Genomic DNA, 6,000 nt, shown 5'->3' with positions numbered 1-6,000 from the left:
AGTCATTCTAACATATATTTTTTACAGATATTTGTAAATGCATTCCAAAAATGTAGATTTGTATTTTTAAAGACATACAGTATATTTGTAATGTATTTTTAAAAATATTCTTCATATATTTTGTAATAAAAATGCATTTCAACATGCGCTATATATATATAGATATTTATTTATTTATTAACATATATTGAATATGGACAAAATTGTAGCATTTCAAATATATGGCAATATTTTGGGAAGAATATTTTTAAAATATATTTCAAATATATTTTTCTTCCATATGGGTGAGATCTCTCCACAGGAGCTCTATGGGATTGAGATCTGGACTCATTGCTGGCCAGTTCAGTCCTCTCCGGCGCTTTGTCTAAAACCATTTCTGGGGGCTTTTTGACATGTGCTTTGGGCCATTGACTTGCTGTAAGACCCATAACCTCTGACAGAGACCCAACTTTCTGACACTGGTCCCTACATTGCACCCCAGAATTCTTTGGTAGTCTTCAGATTTGACAGCTGACACAGTTGTCCCCTGTGCCTGAAGGTTGGCTTGAATTTTTCTGGAAGCTGATCGAGGTTCTTTAGCCACCATTCCAACAATCCTTCGTTGATATCTTTGATCATGTTTTTCTCTTTTGTCCACATCCAGGGAGATTAGCTACGGTGCCATGGGCTGTAAACTTCCTGACAATGTTGCGCACAGTGGACACAGAAACAGGATCTGTTAATTGATACAGGTGAGTTTAATTACAAATTACAGGAGCATCACAAACTTGGAATGCAATTATTTCTTACAGTTTTGAGGTGTCAATAATTTTGCCCGGTCTGTTTTTGGGGTTTTGCATTGAATGTGTCAGATTTGGCCTTTTGTCTCTCCACATTTTTTGAGTCATACCAATACAAACAATAGAAATAATCATGGGAATGCCAAGACATTTGTGGTGCATTATCTGACAGAAATGCAAAGGTGCCAATATTTTTGGCCATGACTGTATGTCCTACAGAACACCAGGCACACCCTCTGTTCAGACTCGATTGGTTAGCGATGAAGCATAATAAGTCTTTGGCAGAACATAGAACAATGTCTGCAAGAACTATTTTGGATCCGTTGTCAGAAGATGTGTCTGTATAATATGTTACATTTCCTCCCCTAGTTCAGTCTGATCCTCTCCATCTCCCACATTGAATTCCATTTTAATCCAGTAGTTATTGCAGTCTCACGACCACCCCATGACCAGTGCCAGGAATCCACTCAATTGCTGCATCTCCTTCCTCCCCTGCCTTGGGGAATCTCTCTTCGGGAGAGCTCCTCACTGAGTACTCGGCTGATCATGAAGAAGGGGGTCCGCCAGGCCTTTTGGCTAGGTGAACCTGAGTGTGCCTTGCCCTCGTCAGGAGCCTTGTGCCCCCTGGGGAGGGGGTCAGGGAAAGGTCCTTCTTCTTCAGGAGGTGGACCATAGACACACCCTAAGGGCTTGTTTACTCTTGCTTCATTGGACATGCTTTTTAAAGCCTCAGAATGCCAGTCAAAGCACCTGTCACTAAATAAAATAGTAAGCTTACAGTCCTGTTCACACTGTTGTGTTTTCTTGGCTTTGCTTCAAAAACTATACCTCATGTTGCTTCCTTGGTGCTTCAAAGAGTCCCCAAAGCCTCCACAGAAGTCGATGACAATGCTCGCTTATGGCACCTGCACCATTTGAGGGGAGTTAGCTTTGCATTGTTTTGGAGGTATTGCAGGTATAAGATATCCCAGGATGCACTAGGAAACCAACAAGCTAGCCAGAAAGACTTCATCAGTAGTCAATTCCGGTTCATGTGTATATATTCTGGGAGTGTCTAGTGCAGAGGTCATATCTGGTGTGCAGTGAGGAGCAGCAGGAAGGTGAGAGGGGTCCGGACTGGAGTAGAGCAACTAGCAGACGGCACATGTGGTGTGCAACATGGGAACACTATAGCGGAAGGTGAACGAGACTGGAGAGAGAGGACTGAGCGAAGTATCAGCAGAGCTGGAAGACTGAAGCAGAAGAAACTAGCAATGTCACATGTGGTGCGCAGCATGGGAGCAATATGGCAGTAGGTAAGCAGGGACCAGAGAGAGAGGAGAATCAGAAAACCAGAGGATCTGCAGAGCTGGGGGTTACTACTGAGTGGGGGGTCAACAGAGCTGGGGCTATTACTGAGTGGGGGATCAGAAGAGCTGGGGGTTACTACTGAGTGGGGGGTCAGCAGAGCTGGGGATATTACTGAGTGGGGGATCAGCAGAGCTGAGGGTTACTACTGAGTGGGGGTCAACAGAGCTGGGGCTATTACTGAGTGGGGGATCTGCAGAGCTGTGGGTTACTACTGAGTGGGGGATCAGCAGAGCTGGGGGTTACTACTGAGTGGGGGATCAGCAGAACTGGGGGTTTCTACTGAATGGGGGATAAACAGAGCTGGAGGTACTACTGAGTGGGGGGGTCAACAGAGCTGGGGGTACTACTGAGCGGGAGATTAGCAGAGCTGGGAGTTACTACTGAGTGGGGGATCATCAGAGCTGGGGGTTTTACTTAGTGGGGGATCAGCAGAGCTGGGGGTACTACTGAGCGGGAGATTAGCAGAGCTGGGGGTACTACGGAATGGGGGATCAACAGAGCTGGAGGTACTGCTGAGCGGGGGATTAGCAGAGCTGGGGGTTACTACTGAGTGGAGGATCAGCAGAGCTGGGGGTACTACTGAGCAGGGGATCAGCAAAACTGGGGATACTACCGAGTGTGGCATCAGCAGAGCTGGGAGTGCTACTGAGCAGAGCATCTGGGGATCTGCTGAGTGAGGGTACTAATGAGCTGGGTTCCACTGGGCCCCTTTTAAACAAAGAGAAAATCAACACACAAAGGGCTTTAGCCAGGCTTCACTGACTCTTCAAAAAGCAGCACAGAAACATCAAAAACACATCAAAAAAGCACGTTGAAGCAGTATGTGATTTAATGTGTGTTAAAGTCAAAGCAAGTGTAAATGAGCCCTACAGTAAGTGCACCTTTTGTGAGTGTTCACATGGACTTTTTTCACTTACCAGTGTTTAGGTTTTGCACACCCATGATGGGCTTAAAAAAAAAAAATCTCTTCACTGCAGTACATAGGATCGGGATTTCCCATTCTTACTCACAAAACCCTCAACTAAGCCCTACCTACCTCTGACCACACAACACACAAAATGTAATGTTCATCCAACAGTCATATACAAGAGGAAAGAATTTGGGGTGTCCTAGTGGACAAGGAAGGAATAAACTCATCACACCACCCCTTGGCTCCCAGTCACCTTCCAGTAGGATAGACACTGACAACAAACTATAGAAACACATGTAGCCCTACCATTGTAGGGGCCACTGGTAATAGCTAGTTCTTCCCAAATAGTACAGAGGCTGCCCACCACCACGACCATCAGTCCACACACACTGGCTCCAATAACTCTAAGGGCGGTGGTCTCCAAACTGTGGCCCAGGGGCCAGATGTGGCCCTCTACTTGCTTTTATCTGGCCCTTGGGGCACTATTCCTCCAACTGACACCAATGATGGGGCACTATTCCTCTCACTGACACCAACATTGGGACACTATTCCTCTCACTGACACCAAAAATGGGGCACTGTTCCTTTCACTGACACCAACGTTGGGGCACTATTCCTCCCTCTAATACTAAATATAGGACATTGTTAACCCCCCACTGGCCACATTCTGGCTCTTCTTGGGGCATTATCCTTTCCACTGACACCAATAATGGGGCACTATTCCTCTCGCTGACATCAATGTTGGGGCACCATTCCTCCAACTGACACCAATGATGGGGCACTATTCCTCCCACTGACACCAATGATGGGGCACTATTCCTTCCACTGACACCAACGTTGGGGCACCATTCCTCCAACGGACACCAATGATGGATGACTAGTCCTCTCACTGACACCAATGATGAGGCACCATTCCTCCAACTGACACCAATGATGGAGCACTAGTCCTCTCACTGACACCAACGTTGGCACACTATTCCTCTCACTGACACCAACATTGGGGAATTATTCTTTCCACTGACACAGACATTGGGGCATTATTCTTTCCACTGACACCAACGATGGGGCATTATTCTTTCCACTGACACCAGCGTTGGGGCATTATTCTTTCCACTGACACCAGCGTTGGGGCATTATTCTTTCCACTGACACCAACGTTGGGGCATTATTCTTTCCACTGACACCAACGTTGGGGCATTATTCTTTCCACTGACACCAACGTTGGGGCATTATTCTTTCCACTGACACCAGCGTTGGGGCATTATTCTTTCCACTGACACCAACGTTGGGGCATTATTCTTTCCACTGACACCAACGTTGGGGCATTATTCTTTCCACTGACACCAACGTTGGGGCATTATTCTTTCCACTGACACCAACGTTGGGGCATTATTCTTTCCACTGACACCAACGTTGGGGCATTATTCTTTCCACTGACACCAACGTTGGGGCATTATTCTTTCCACTGACACCAACCTTGGGGTACTATTCCTCCCTCTAATACTAAATATAGGGCATTGTTAACCCTCCACTGGCCACAGTCTGGCTCTTCTTAAGTCTGAGGACAGTAAACTGGCCCTTTGTTCAGAAGGTTTGGTGACCCCTGGTCTAGGGGATGTCTGTGATATTTATTGCTTGAAGAACTCTAAACAGGAGAGGGGTTAGGGTGGGGGATACTCCATAATGCTGCACAGTAATAGGCCTCTCTTTTCTAGGCTCACACTCCAGAATGTCGCTAAGGACATGGTGAGTACTCTGAGATTCTATGAGAGTCGTTAGTCTCAGCCCCGAGCTACCTCTGGCACGTACATCCGAAATGCACGCAGTTCCCAGGAATCAACTCGAGATCATTACTCACAAGTCCCCAGGAATCAACTCGGGATCATTACTCACAAGTTCCCAGGAATCAACTCGGGATCATTACTCACAAGTCCCCAGGAATCAACTCGGGATCATTACTCACAAGTCCCCAGGAATCAACTCGGGATCATTACTCACAAGTCCCCAGGAATCAACTCGGGATCATTACTCACAAGTCCCCAGGGATCAACTCGGGATCATTACTCACAAGTCCCCAGGAATCAACTCGGGATCATTACTCACAAGTCCCCAGGAATCAGCTTGGGATCATTACTCACAAGTCCCCAGGAAAGCTGCACACTTTTCAGCTTCCTCCGGACGCAATCCAGTGAGTGAGACAATCCTTCACCAGATCCGATCTCTATAGTGAAGTCCCACAGCCAGCTCCTCAAGAAGATCACTCCAGGCCTTCAACTCTGACATCTCTGACACCTCAATAACAGCTACTCAGTCCACGGGCTGTCTCAAAGGGGCAGCATCCCCTATGACGAGGAACCCTCCTGGGAAGAGAGAACAATGAGGGAAACAACCCTTCTCCAGACCAGATCCCCGTTAGCCGGGTTTCAAATGTCATTTCATCATGGCCCTCATCAACATTATGGTTGCCCACAAAAGGCCAGTTGTATCTGCAAGACTATATAAATGTATCTTCTCTTTATCAGATTACATATTTGCCGCTCCTTTCCATTATTACAGGTTTCAGTAATAAATTAACCCCCCTGGTGGTATTCCTGAGTGTAGCTCGGGGTAAAGTTTCAGCACCACAAGCGGTAACCCCGAGCTACACTCGGGAATACACTGCAGCGTTGCTCCGGGATCCCTCCAGCACTTACCTTGTCCTGCACTCCCGTGATGTCCCCCCTGCAGTGTCCCCGGCCATCTCCTCTGGGTTCCGTTCCCTACGAGCGTCGGGACGTATGGGGACAGAACTGGCGGGAAATTCAAAAATGTGAAAAAGTGACATTCACTAAATACACTAAAATCACATAGTATAACATTCCTGTATCAAACCATTTCACATACATGTTGTCCCGAGTGCTTTGTCCAGCGCCCTGCCTGCATTTTTTCCGCCCCTCTCTCCCCGCAAAGAGAGACTGACAC

Source organism: Staurois parvus, unplaced genomic scaffold, assembly GCF_062004578.1.
Source record: "Staurois parvus isolate SC_StPar_1 unplaced genomic scaffold, SC_StPar_1.0 ptg000557l, whole genome shotgun sequence".
Classification (NCBI taxonomy): domain Eukaryota; kingdom Metazoa; phylum Chordata; class Amphibia; order Anura; family Ranidae; genus Staurois; species Staurois parvus.
Note: the sequence above shows the minus strand (reverse complement) of the source record.